At 37.0% G+C, this 14,280-nt stretch overlaps 1 pseudogene; it reads right to left on the reverse strand.

Annotated features, from left to right (window-relative positions):
- Positions 1-7,944: 7,944 nt before the first annotated feature.
- On the reverse strand, positions 7,945-14,280 carry LOC145016976 (glycoprotein 3-alpha-L-fucosyltransferase A-like; annotated as a pseudogene).

Below are 14,280 nucleotides of genomic sequence, written 5' to 3' on the forward strand. Positions count from 1 at the left end.
CATAAACCCCTTAGGACAATCCCTGGCAATGTGTCCTTCCTTGCCACACTTGTAGCAACCACCCGCTCTACACGCCCCCTCATGACTCTTGCCGCACTTTCCGCAAGTGCGGCCCTTCGAACCTCCCGTCCTCGAATCAGCGGACTTGAACCGCTTGGCTGCCGGCTGAGACTAAGCCGGTCGCCGGTCCACCTGCCGAGACTCGACCTCCTCCCTGGCCTGGGTCTCCAACTCGATCTCGCGCTTCCTGGCATTCGCCTGAAGCTCAGTGAAAGTACGATAGGTGGAGTTCGACACAAACTCCCGGATATCCCTCCTCAACACGCCCAAGTATCGGCTCATCCGTGACTGCTCTGTAGACACCAACTCGGGGCAGAACATCGCCCTCTCATGAAACTTCCGTGTAACCACCGCAACGGAATCAGTACCCTGCTTAAGGGTCAAGAACTCCTGGATCAATCGTTCCCTCTCCACTGGGGGAACGTACTCGTCCCTGAACATCTCAGTAAACCTCTCCCATGTCACCGCTGAAATCTCCGCCTGAGTGAAGTTTGCCGTCACGAACTTCCACCAATCCTTCGCTCCCAGACGGAGCTGGTTCAAGGCGAACCGTACCCTCAGGTGCTTCGGGCATGAACAAGTGTAGAAGCACCCCTCTATATCGGCGATCCACCTCATCGCAGCAATCGGATCCTGCGTCCCATCGAACTCAGGGGGTTTCGTGTTGCTGAATTCCCGGAATAGCAACGAATCACCCCCTTGCGGTCTAGCAGCGGCCACCGCTGCGGTAGCGGCAGCGACTGCAGCTTCAGTCAGTGCGGCGTACCGCTCCTTAAACTCCTCCATCAGGGTGGTCTTAATGGACCCAAACATCTCCGGGATCTCAGCCCGAACCGCCGCAGCTACCTCCTCCTGAATCATCTGACGAATCTCCTCGTCACTCATACTGCTCGAACTCGCTCCGTGGCGTGTCGTAACCATGATGTCTCTGAAATACAACATAAAATTATCAGAGACTCCATCAAGTACATTTGTACTCGATAACGCAACCCTACTCAGTCTCCGATATCCAGGGATTCTTACTTGGGTCTTCCACCGACCCGGTGTCTTCGGTAGTACGGGCCCAATACTACCGACCACACCGTGTCAATGTTCGTCCCAAATCTTCCTCCCCAAACCCCAAATAGTGAGTACTCTACTTCTCGTATGCACTATCTACCTGCACGCTACCGAATATCTCATACAAGCAACTTCCCTAGACTAAGGCATCACAAAACAGGCCACTCTAGTCCTATCATGTATACCTAGTCTTCTCGCATGCATACAATTCATACTTCAATGCATAACATAACATTGTAAGGTATTCTGGGGATCTTTACCGTTCGGGCGCTGGCTGATCGTACACACTGCGTCTTTCTTGTTTACCACTTTTCCATTTATAAAAGTTTATGTATTTATTATTTTTAAAAGATTTTTCCTCAAATCCTCGGTTTGAGTTCAGTTACACCCGAAGGTACACCCGAATCCCTCAAACCAAGGCTCTGATACCAATTGTAACAACGCAAATTTTCAAATAAATTTTTCATTTTAAATAAAGTGAGTTCGTTCAATCCATAATATTTATTTCATGTTCAAAACAAATACATATGTAAATTCCCCAAGATCTCAAATATCAGCAGTGTGTATGCATCATGTCGGCGCCTTCCCACGGTCCTCGCTAGTACCTGAAACACATACATAACGACTTGTAAGCATAAATGCTTAGTGAGTTCCCCAGTATACCACTTACACATATACGCCTTTACAGGCCCGGACCTTACGGTCCACAGTACAATGCCTTCCGGCCCATATGATAATCGCCTTCCGGCCCTTAATATAATTGCCTTCCGGCCCAAAAAATACTTGCCTTCCGGCCCATAAGATGATTGCCTTCCGGCCCGTAACATGATTGCCTTCCGGCCCATAAACATATATAACACATAATACATCTACTCTAACACATATATCACATATAACATATATCATACCTGACCTACCTGTCACATAGTACGTTGCCTTCCGGCCCATAAAAACATACATAGCATGCATATAAACTATTCCTTTCAATTATAGCATATATATATATAACGCATAACATATTCGACCTTCCGGTCACACAATCAAACCCTTCCGGGTACAGTATAGTGAGAAGACTCACCTCGTAGTATGTAAACTATAAACTCTTGAAACCACTCGCACTCGGTCCGCCAATCTGCAGTCTCCCTATAATACCATGTACCCTTATTAATAATCTTATCAAACAAGACAACTGACCCTACGAAATTACATGCAGGTCAACTCTGGTCAATGGTCAACTTGACCGGACTCGTCGAGTGCAAAGGCGACTCGACGAGTCTAGACGTCCTCCCCAACTTTCCTTGTTGTTTCCCTTTCTACTCGTCGAGTATCCATCTTGACTCGACGAGGTCCTCGTGGAAGAATTGCGGGGCCACCCCGACTCCACTCGCCGAGTCCGAAGACGACTCGACGAGTTCCAATGAATCCTCAACTACTCGTCGAGTCTGAAGAACAACTCGGCGAGTCCCTGTAAATCTTCAAGCTACTCGCCGAGTCTGATCATTGGACTCGGCGAGTCCATGCCATGCAGTCGATCACCTGCTCCCTGAAATACGCATGGTCCCGAGACATGCACCCATGGGACTTTCTAGACGTCTAAGTATCCTATTACTGGGGTATAAACGACTGGGTAACGCACAATAATCTATCTAATCCCCAAATGGGTCTCATAAACCCTAGATTCGTGTACAACACCAAAACGACAGAAATGGTCCGAGTATTACCTGGAAACGTGTTCTCTGTGTCCCCAACCTTCAGAGCTCAATCCCCTTGATCCTCCTTTGACCACAACCTTGCCTCTTCTTTTCTAACAAAGCCTTCAAGTTTCCACTAGCCTTCACTCCTGCTCCAGATGCCCACAGACGTTAAGGTTCTCCTCAATCGGCCAAAATACGAGCAATGACGGCCCTAAAGACATTATATACGATTCAGAATCAAACGGCTAGGGTTTCTGCTGAACAGCGTCGACTCGCTGAGTCCCTAATGGACTCGTCGAGTCCAGTCGCGAATCTGCGACCAAGTCCGTGGTCCTACTCGGCGAGTCAGGCACCAACTCGCCGAGTCTCCTCCTAAAAGTGCCCCAAAAATAGTTTTAAAACAATACCTGAAATTTCGGGCTGTTACACTCGAGTTCTAGGTTAGGGATTTTTTTCTTCTAAACGTGTCACCTTGGAAAGATGCATGTACATTGGACCTTTCAGGGTTATCATCTAGATGGGCAAGCTTGCGTACCGGTTAGACCTGTCTGACGAGCTCAACCAGATCTACAACAGTTTCCACATCTCCTAGTTGTGAAAGTGTATACGATTCCATTGTGATTCCTTTGGATGATACTCTGGTTGATGAATGCCTGGATTATATAGAGAGACCGATCGTGATTCTCGGCAGGAAGATGAAGATCTTTCATAAAAAGCTGATGGATCCAATGAAGGTGCAATGGCAGCATCAGAAGGGTTCGGAATCGACTTAGTAACCCGAGATCGAGATAAAGTAACACTACTCTGAGTTGTTTGTGCAAGAGGACTTCAAGGATGAGGTCTGATTCAATTAGGGGAGATTTGTAACATCTGAATCCTTAAATAATTATTTCTTACTAAATCAATATTGCTTTTCTTATGTTGGGAGGCCACGTTGTGTTGGAAAGATCGTTAAGATGTGGCAGTGTATGAGTTGGACGTGGATCTTATTAAATCTACCACAACGTGACATTCTTTGGGCTACGACGTGGCATCCGTTTGGTGGCTAAAACCCTAATTTTTCGGGTATTAAATAAAAAAGGGAGGGTAAGGTTGCTCATCCTCGGCCTCTGTCACTCGCAAATCCCAGAAACCCTAACTCTAATCTCTCTTGAAGCTTTTGAGCTCATTTACAAGCCTTTTGGTGGTTTTAAAGGAAGTAGAAGAAGATTTTGGGCAAGAAACACTTCCCAATCACTAACGTATCTTGTTGGACCATTTGTAAGGCTTTTTGATCTAATCTTTTAGTTCTTTCTTAATTGATCTAGGGATATCTTGCATGATAGAAACCTTTAGTTGATTTTCGAGTGAAATAAAGGAATAAAGTTTGCAACTTTATGACTTCTAGGAGTCCCAAATTCATTATATCTCATAGATCTAAGAAATGGTTGTGGTTTGGGAAATCTTACATGAGTTTAGTTCCCATTTCTACTTTTTGAACTAGATTTGATGGAGGACATGCATGGGTCATATATGTCCATAATGGTTACACTTTTAGGGAGCATTAGGACCCTATACGCTTCCTGGAAATTTTGAGTAAATGGTTCAACAGATTAAGAACTTGTTCATAAAATCTGTCATCAACCGGTTCCCATGACGTGGCCATAAGGTACCATGATGTGGAGATGAAGAACTCAACAACTAATTGAGACTAACTCTATCATGACATGGTGGCCTTGATTCCATGACATGGAAATGAGATGGTGCGTATCTAAGTGTACCCAAGATTGACTTTCTGATTGGGTTTAGACCCATCAGCCACGACATGGTCGATGAATGGCCACGATCTGGAGGTCAACAAATGTTGAATTTGACTTTGACATTTAAATTGTTGAATTGGGTTGACTTTTTGTCAAAGTACCAGTTTTAGTGTATGGACTAAGTTTGGACCTTGTTTGATTTGATAGGTGTGTTGTAGCACTGGTAGCGTGACTTTGAGCGGTGGTGTAGATGATTTCATGAGACAAGTGAGTCTTCTCACTATACTGTGTAGGATGTTGCCTGTCTTTGTGACTTTTGCATTGTATGTTGGATTGGTCCCATTTATTTGTATGTTGGATTGGGCCCATTTATATGTATGTTGGGTTGGCCCCATTTACATGATTAGGTTGGGCCCATTTATGTGTATGTTGAGTTGGGCCTATTTGCTTGATTGGGTTGGGCCCATTTATATATATGTTGGGTTGGGACCATTTATTTGTATGTTTGGTTGGGCCTATTTATATATTGGGTTGGGCCCATTTGTGTGGTATGTGGTATTCTAGGGAACTCAGTAAGCTTTGTGTTTACGGTTTGTGGATTAAATATTTTCCAGGTACTTTCAATTCCAAGGGGAAGCGCCCGACTTGACTATATAACATCCTCTTATGATTTCCACACCGAAGTTTATTATTTTACTCTGATAATTGTGATACATTTCTATTATGATTGGTTTTGAAACATCTAATGTATTGATTCGATGGTTATAAAAACGTAAAAAAAAATACTAGTATTTTTGGGACGTTTCATTGTGTTAATTACTAAAAATAAGTAAAATAACATTAGTTACATATATTTTGTTATTAAAGTAACATTAATTACAAGAATGTTGTTTTGTTCAACGATGGGGCCATGTATTGCACATACACTAGAGAGGTATCGAGTTTGAGTCTACATTTAACCATTCTCTCTATTTTTCTTATAAGACCTCGACATGACATGTCAAGCCAACAATAAATGCCTAGCCAATGTGAATGAGAAATAAAATCAAAATGGTAGAAATTAACAAGTTACATGAAAATTATTGGATAAAACTGGAAAAACAAGCGTACTTTAAGTTAAATTGTAAAATTAAAGGTTTTCCTGCAAGTTTCACTTTAGATAAATAGAGAAATTGGTGAAAAAGTGTAAAACTTGTCAAATTAAGAAGTTGCATGAAAATTATGAGGAAAAATTAGGGGAAATTATAATGGAAAGGTAAAATCGTAAAAGTGCTACAAACCTAAAGGGTTTCTTGCAAATATGCCTTAAACATATAGAAATATCAACTAAAATGTCAACAAATTTATGAAAAGGAAAAACAATACTTTATTTATTTATCATACATAATATAAGAATGTAACTAAATCTTTCTTTATAAATTTGAGATCATCTTTCTTCATAATACTAGATATCCACTAATTCATATTGATATATGAGAGAAAATGTTGTACACTCGTTGACGAACCTATTTAACATTATTTAAGAGTTAAGAAGATGTCAGATGAGTGAATATATAGGATTGTGATACCATTCTATAAGAAAAAAGAAGATACATAAAGTAGTGGCAACTATATATCCATTACCATGATGCTATGAGAAAGAGTGTTATAGGCCACTTAAGATAGGAAATTGTGATATCAGAAAATCAATTTAGCTTCATGCCACGGATGGTGACAATTCACTTGCTTCGACGTCTTATGGAGAAATATTGAGAAAATATAGGGATCTACACATGGTGTTCATTAACCTAGGGAAGACATATGATAACATCTTGCCTGATACGATCTAGAAGACCTTAGGAGCTAGATGGGTCTCATCGAGTTATGTCAAGGCTATATTAGATATGTATTACTATCTACAACGTGTGTCTGAACTGCAGTTGGTGACACTAAGGTTTTCCCAGTAGAAATTGAGCTTCACCGGGGCTTTGGCTCTAAGTCCATACATATTCTCCTTGATTATGGATGAAATCTACTATGAGACCTAGAAAGAGGGGTACCATGGTGTATGTTTTTTGCTGACGACATAGTTCTAGTGCTTGAGTCTAAAACAAAGTTGAATGTTATGGTGGATTGATGGAAGGCATCCTCGGAAGAAAAAGGGCCACATATCAACACTTGTTAAGGCAGGATATCTATGTTGCAATTTCAGTGGATAAACAATAGGTGAAGAAATAAAAGTATGTGTCAATGAACATATTTTACACCCAAATAAGAGTTTCAAGTACTGGACTCTACAATCTATAAGTAAGTGTTGAGGATGATGTTGCATACCATATTAAGGTGGGGTGGTTAAAATGGGGGAGGGGTGGTGAAAGGAGTCTTGTGTGACAAAAGGTTGTCGTTTAAACTAAAAGGAAATTTTTATAAGGTGGTAATAAGGCTAGCTTTGTTGTATGGTTCCAAATGTTAACATAATACACAGAAACATAAGAGGAATATGAAATTAGCCTAAATGAGAAGGTTGTAGTGAAGATGAGGTAGAAAATTGTTGGACATGATAACGAACACATCAATTAGAAATTCACCTAGGGTGGCGTTGATCATCAAAATTGAGGGGATAAAGATTACGTTGGCTTGGGTGTATCCATAGGAGATAACCGACTATTGTTAGTGGAGACAATTACAGTAGATGGTGTGAGGAGGAGAGGTCGGTTGATAAGGTACTGCAAAGATAGCGTGAAATTAGACTTGAAGGAGTTAGTTTTTACCAAGGACATGACCTCAAATAGGAGTGCGTGAAAGCTTAGAATCAGAGTCACTGTGTAATATTGGTATAGTCTAGGTTTTAGATTCTTTTTCATTGTTAGTGCTTGTTGACCAACTTTCAACCTGTATCCTTGTTTCCCAGTTTACTTATAGCGTGTACAACTAGTATCTAATTTCAACTTACTTATTATATCTTCTTCAACTCCTTGCTTATGCATTCATGTGTTTTGCTCACTGAAATACAACCTTATCATTCATCACAGGATAACGTTTTGTATATAAAATTCTCATCCAATGACAACTTCTACATGGACATTTTTTTGAAATATATATATATATATATATATATATATATATATATATATATATATATATATATATATATATATATATATATATATATATATATATATTTTCTTTTTTTGTCGAATGTCTTTTATGACACAGTCTACTTGTCCTACGATTAGGGCTGCCAACCATTCTACCTCCCCTGCCCCATTCGTATGGGACTAGTGTAATGTTGCAATTCTTTTTAAAATCAACCAAATGTATAGTAAGATGTTTTTGTTTTTAATAATTAACCATATTTAATTTCGAACAAATCTCCAAAACAATCAATAAATTGGATCGGTACTTGCTTCTAATTATACAAAAATTACCTCAAAATTAGTACATAGATTGCTTTCTATATGACTTCTAAATGAAACACTCTTAAAACTAAATGTGTATAAAGCTTGCCTCTGTGTCATCCCAACAGGATATATTTTATAAATTTTCAAATCATTTTCATGGCCTCTAATAATACTCTCTGGTCTTTCCTTCCTCGATACAGTTTCATGTTTTAAATTCTTGAACTTTGACAACACTATAGCTTCCATGGATGCCATTGTCAAATTTCCTGGCATGCAAATACCACATGGAAAAAGACAGTTTGTTAGAATGTAAGGGTAAAATGGTCATTTAGTACTATTTAACCGGAATACATTACAATTACCTTAAGAATATAGACTCCATCTTGAACCTCCCTCTTTCTCTTACATAAAGATGATATACAATTTGCAATTCCCTACCACACTTGCAAGGGCATTTTGGGAAATCGGGATGTTTTTCTTCTTTTTAACAAATCTTGGTTGCTAAATTAATGCATAAACAACAATCAGAACGAACTACAGTCATATCTACAAGTACCTTGAAAGAATTAAAAGGACCATCATGTTTCAACCCGTTTAAATTTTTTTAATTAAATAAAAAATTCAATCAATCCAATGATAGTTATAGGGCAAGTTACTATAATTATATCCATAATTACATGAAATAATGATATAAATGAAAAAAAAAAAAAAAGACTTTCCTAAATAATTCATTGTAGGCAGTATGATTCTTTGAAAGGTGTTTCATGGTATGGGCAACTGATTCTACATCTTTTAAATCTTTAATATGTAAAATAGAATCATGTGATGGAGCAAAATCTTGGATATTTGGAGCTCCATAAACAACAGGAATGGATCCTACACATATATAGTTGTCCAGATTAAGTGCTTTAATCCATTAAACTCATTAAGTAAAATTGTAACACCCCAATTTTCATATATAGATTATATAACAAATAATCGTTCCAACATCTCCCAAGATCAATTCTAAATTTAATTATAGACTAAACTACAGCGGAAGCAAGATAAAATAAAATAAAGTCTTCAATTGAACAACTTCGGGTGTTACGTCTTCGCGAAATTCCTTTGTTGCCTTCTTAATTTATCCTCTTCCTTGTCTTTTTGTTTGTCACTAGCTATATAGTTTCATGGGTTGCACACATTTAAAGTTTCTAAATTGATAAGCCTAAGGCCTAGTGAGTTCGTGTGACACATACATGTCCATCACTTAAAAAAAACATATGGTTTTATTATATAGCTTCAGTAAATCATACAACAAAACATATCATCCGATAACATAATTTAGGGGAACAATTAATTATCCAGAGAAAGAACTAAATGTTCATTTCCCTTCTCCTTGAGACAGCTCATCATTCATTGTACTTAAGTATTTTAAATATCCAAGGAAATGAATATAAATCTCAATTCCCATCCCCGCCGATCACACACATCCGTCATGCTCACGACGATTAAACACCCCACCCGTTCCCACTAAACATATCACCCATAAAACGCACAATAGATAAACAACTCAAAATAATATTTTCACACAACCATACTTATCATAAAATATACTATGAATAAATAAATAAAATCACATAATAAACGCATGACAAACATTTATGTGGGAGGAACTACAAAACACGAGAAAACTCACTTCGATGACGTTAGGCCTTAACTGAAGCTTGTTACGCTACACACACCCTACATTTAGCCAACATGTTTTCTAAGGCCAAAATTCTAGAACAACATCCTACGTGTTCATTTTGGCTCAACTATCCACATGTCTCGTTCGGCCAATAAAAATAATCACCATCTATGTTAGTTAAAACGTACGTAATAATTTTAGTACAAGTATTCTCTTTTGTTGCATCGATATTTTCATATAAATAAAGTTTTCACTCTCAAATATAATACTCATATATTAAAACAATTGAAACGTTGAAATACAAACATGTTTGGTTTTAATAATAACAATAAAAACTAGTTGTTTAGTAAAATTTGATGGACCACTTTTGTCTTTCTTATTTTCGTATAAAAGAATTTAGTATTGTCAACATGTTAACAGTTCAAGGACCATTTTTGTAACTTTAGTTTTTAATTCAAAATAAAAAGAATGAAAACTTGATCAAAACCAAAGGGACTCTTTCTCAAAATTTGAATCCCTTAATTTTTTGGTAGTTTGTCGAAATATTAAATTTTTTGTAGTTTGTCGAAAGAGCTTGGATCAAATCAGTTGCTATCTTTTTCTTCCTACCTCATCCTTACATAGTATGTACACTTCCTACCATATAAAATTTCATAGTTTAGCATAGAACTAATTTACCGTTAGATTATTCTTTGAAAATGATTACATAAAACGAAGGTTCCTATCAAAAATAGACAATTGAACCATCTTATCAACATACAATTTAACTAACTTTTCCATCACGTATATTTCACCCGATGACACAGTTAAAGGGAGCATTTTATATATCCAGAGAAAGAACTAATGGCCCGCTTCCCTTCCCACTTGGCACGACCTGTCCGTTGTGCTCAAGCATTTAAATATCCAAGGAAATAAGTAACGTCTCAATTTCCTATCTCCCACGAGTCACACCACACTTGTTATGTTCTCGGCTATCATACACCATGTACTCATTAAATGTGTCGTCATATATTAGGCAAAAAATTCTAAAAAATTTCCACTTCTCCTCTACCGAGGATACTTTCTGACTCTTCTTCAGTCCACCCAATAAACCGAAGGTTACATCAATCCTCATCAAATAAATCTTACTTGGTTCCTTCCTTACATACGACTTAGTGAATAAGTGACAATGTTAACATTCCATAATTAGTAACGATCTTACACCTTCTTTGACTCTTGGTAATCCATGCGCATATAAATGTCCACTTTTTTTTCGTGACGAACACTACTAGTGCCCCCATGGTGATGTACTATATTGAATAAAAACTTTATTAAGCAGATCCTCCAACTGCTAAATAAATTCTTTCATCCTTATCGGTGCTAGTATAGTATCTCACTGTCACATTTCCTTGTTCCAGTCTCAAGAATTCTTCCTCTAACTTCTTAATCGTCGTTCGAGAATAAAACATATCTCTAACGATTCTTGCAAACTCATCCCATGACATCCTATTGGTTGTATCCGGCACCCTAATTGATTTTACCTTCCCTATCAGTATAAAGCCTCATTTTTAAACACCGTCACGACATAAACCACATTGTCCTTATTTCCACACTTACCAATATCTAATGTTTCCTCTATCTCCGTGATCTACATTGATAATACGATAGGATCAATGTCCCCACGACACGTTTGTGGTTTACAAGTCATGAACGTCTTGTAACAATTACCTCATCATTTGTCGTTTACATACTGCCTAGTGCAACACTAGGGTCATAAATTTGAACTGAGATACTATATCCAAAGCCTTCATCTTCATTAACCATCTTACCACCTTTCACATTCTATAGTGCATCTCGGTCCTGAACATTTACATTCGACAATGTAGCTTGCATATCCTGAGCAATCTCATCAATTAATTATTCTCGAGTAACCATATTTGCTGTAGGACCTTGTACGCAATCTCAACCCCGACCACGACCTCGTTTGGAGTTAGAGCTCTGTTACACCAATTTTGCTCGTACAGGTACTATGATGACTCCTAGACCTCTTACCCTGCACTTACCTCTACCTCGGCCCTAGTCGTGCCAACAACTAGAAGTAGGGTTTACAAGAGTCTCTAGTACTTCTCCGAGTGCAGCAACTTCGGCTCTAACTGGAATGTCTTCCCGCTCTATTGTTATCTTAGTAAGCCTCCATGATATCCTTGAGGACATGACGCCTACTAGTAAGATATGTTCTAAATTAGTCGTTCGATTACCTCTCGATCCTTCCGTCTAAGCTTAAGTGTTTACGGAAACACCTAATCTGCTTAAACAATGCTTTGATATCAACTTGTAACACCCCAATTTTCATATATAGATTATATAACAAATAATCGTTCCAACATCCCCCAAGATCAATTCTAAATTTACTTATAGACTACACTACAACAGAAACAAGATAAAATAAAATAAAGTCTTTAATTGAACAGCTTCGGGTGTTACGTCTTCGCGAAATTCCTTTGTTGCCTTCTTAATTTATCCTCCTCCTTGTCCTTTTGTCTGTCACTAGCTAAATAGTTTCTTGGGTTGCGCACATTTAAAGTTTCTAAATTGACAAGCTTAGGTCCTAGTGAGTTTGTGTTGCACATACGTGTCCACCACTTAAAAAAACATATAGTTTTATTATATATCTTCAGTAAATCATACAACAAAACATATCATCCGATAACATAATTTAGGGGAATGATTAATTATCCAGAGAAAGAACTAAATGTTCATTTCCCTTCTCCTTGAGACAACTCATCATCTATTGTACTCAAATATTTTAAATACCCAAGGAAATGAGTATAAATCTCAATTCCCATCCCCGCCGATCACACACATCCGTCATGCTCACGACGATTAAACACCCCACCCGTTCCCACTAAACATGTCAACCATAAAACACACAATAGATAAACAACTCAAAATAGCATTTTCACACAAGTACACTTATCATAAAATATACTATGAATAAATAAATAAAATCCACATAATAAACGCATGACAAACATTTATGTGCGAGCAACCACAGAACACGAGAAAACTCACCTCGATGACGTTAGGCCTTAACTGAAGCTTGTTACGCTACACGCACCCTACATTTAGCCAACATGTTTTCTAAGGCCACAATTCTAGAACAACATCCTACGTGTTCATTTTGGTTCAACTATCCATATATCTCGTTCGGCCAATCAAAATAATCACCATCTATGTTAGTTAAAACGTACGTAATAATTTTAGTACAAGTATTATCTTTTGTTGCATCAATATTTTCATATAAATAAAGTTTTCACTCTCAAATATAATATTCATATATTAAAAGAATTGAAACGTTGAAATACAAACATGTTTGGTTTTAATAATAATAACAATAAAAACTAGTTGTTTAGTAAAATTTGATAGACCATTTTTATCTTTCTTATTTTCGTATAAAAGAATTTAGTATTGTCAATATGTTAATAGTTCAAGGACCATTTTTATAACTTTAGTTTTTAATTCAAAATAAAAAGAATGAAGGGTTAAACGTAAACTTGATCAAATCCAAAGGGACTCTTCTGTAAATTTGAATCCCTCAAAAATTAGAAGTACCTAGTCAAATAGTTCACTGTGTTGTTTTGACCGTTCTTGCTATCCACCCAAAACAAAACCCGAATTTCATTTCTTCTTTACTCGACACTATTTTTCTGCCATTTTTTTTTAAATTTGACGCTTCAAAATTTATGTAAAATTAATTTGTAAAACCAACATTAATCTTCTCCGCTTTTTACCAAATGTAATCATAAATTATTTTTCAGGAATACTCTCGAATGGATATGGATTCAAACTTTTTATAAAAATTCAAACAGTTCAAAATTTTCATCAATTAAACTCATATTGACTAGAACAGAGACATTAGATGGAAACAAAACATTTAATGTAGACATACAACCCTAATCAAATGACTCTACTAAGCTAAAATCAAAGAATCAAACATTAATTTGCTAGAAAGCTCCATAAATCTTCAAACTTTCTTTCTCCGATTTCTTACTTGATTATCAACCTTTTCTTGCAATTCTAGTGGGTTTCTCATAGGGTTTTTCGAGCTTTATATAATGCCTAAGATTTTAACTACTAAAACCCTTTCACATGCTCGAATTTACTACATCATTAAGGGTGGTGGTTTTGAGGGGTTAAAGATCTTTATTTCTCCTAATTAAACTCAGTTACTCCTAATTAATCATCCATTATATTATTTTAATAATATAACCAAATTATATATATATATATATATATATATATATATATATATATATATATATATATATATATATATATATATATATACTTTTATTTTAATCTGAGTTATCACGAAAATAACCATTTTACCCTTTGTACCTGCAACAAGAGATTGGAAGTATTTTTAGGTAACATAGTCTTCCTCATTAGAATTCTCAAAAGACAAACTAAATTTGTAATGCTTCAAAGCTTCCACCTTGATCACTACAAATATTACAACCAAATCAAATCAAATCTTGATTATTGAATGAATCTCCAATGGAATGAAAAGGGTATAAAGGGAATTTGTGATAAATGTTTATATGCTTACATTTCTCATTATGGGGGATGTTACTATTACTCGATCCATGATAATCTTCTTGGATGCCTCGTGATACTCTTTGATTAGTGTTTATCAAACTCAT

Source organism: Lactuca saligna, chromosome 9 (genome assembly GCF_052625555.1).
Source record: "Lactuca saligna cultivar CGN05327 chromosome 9, ASM5262555v1, whole genome shotgun sequence".
Lineage (NCBI taxonomy): Eukaryota > Viridiplantae > Streptophyta > Magnoliopsida > Asterales > Asteraceae > Lactuca > Lactuca saligna.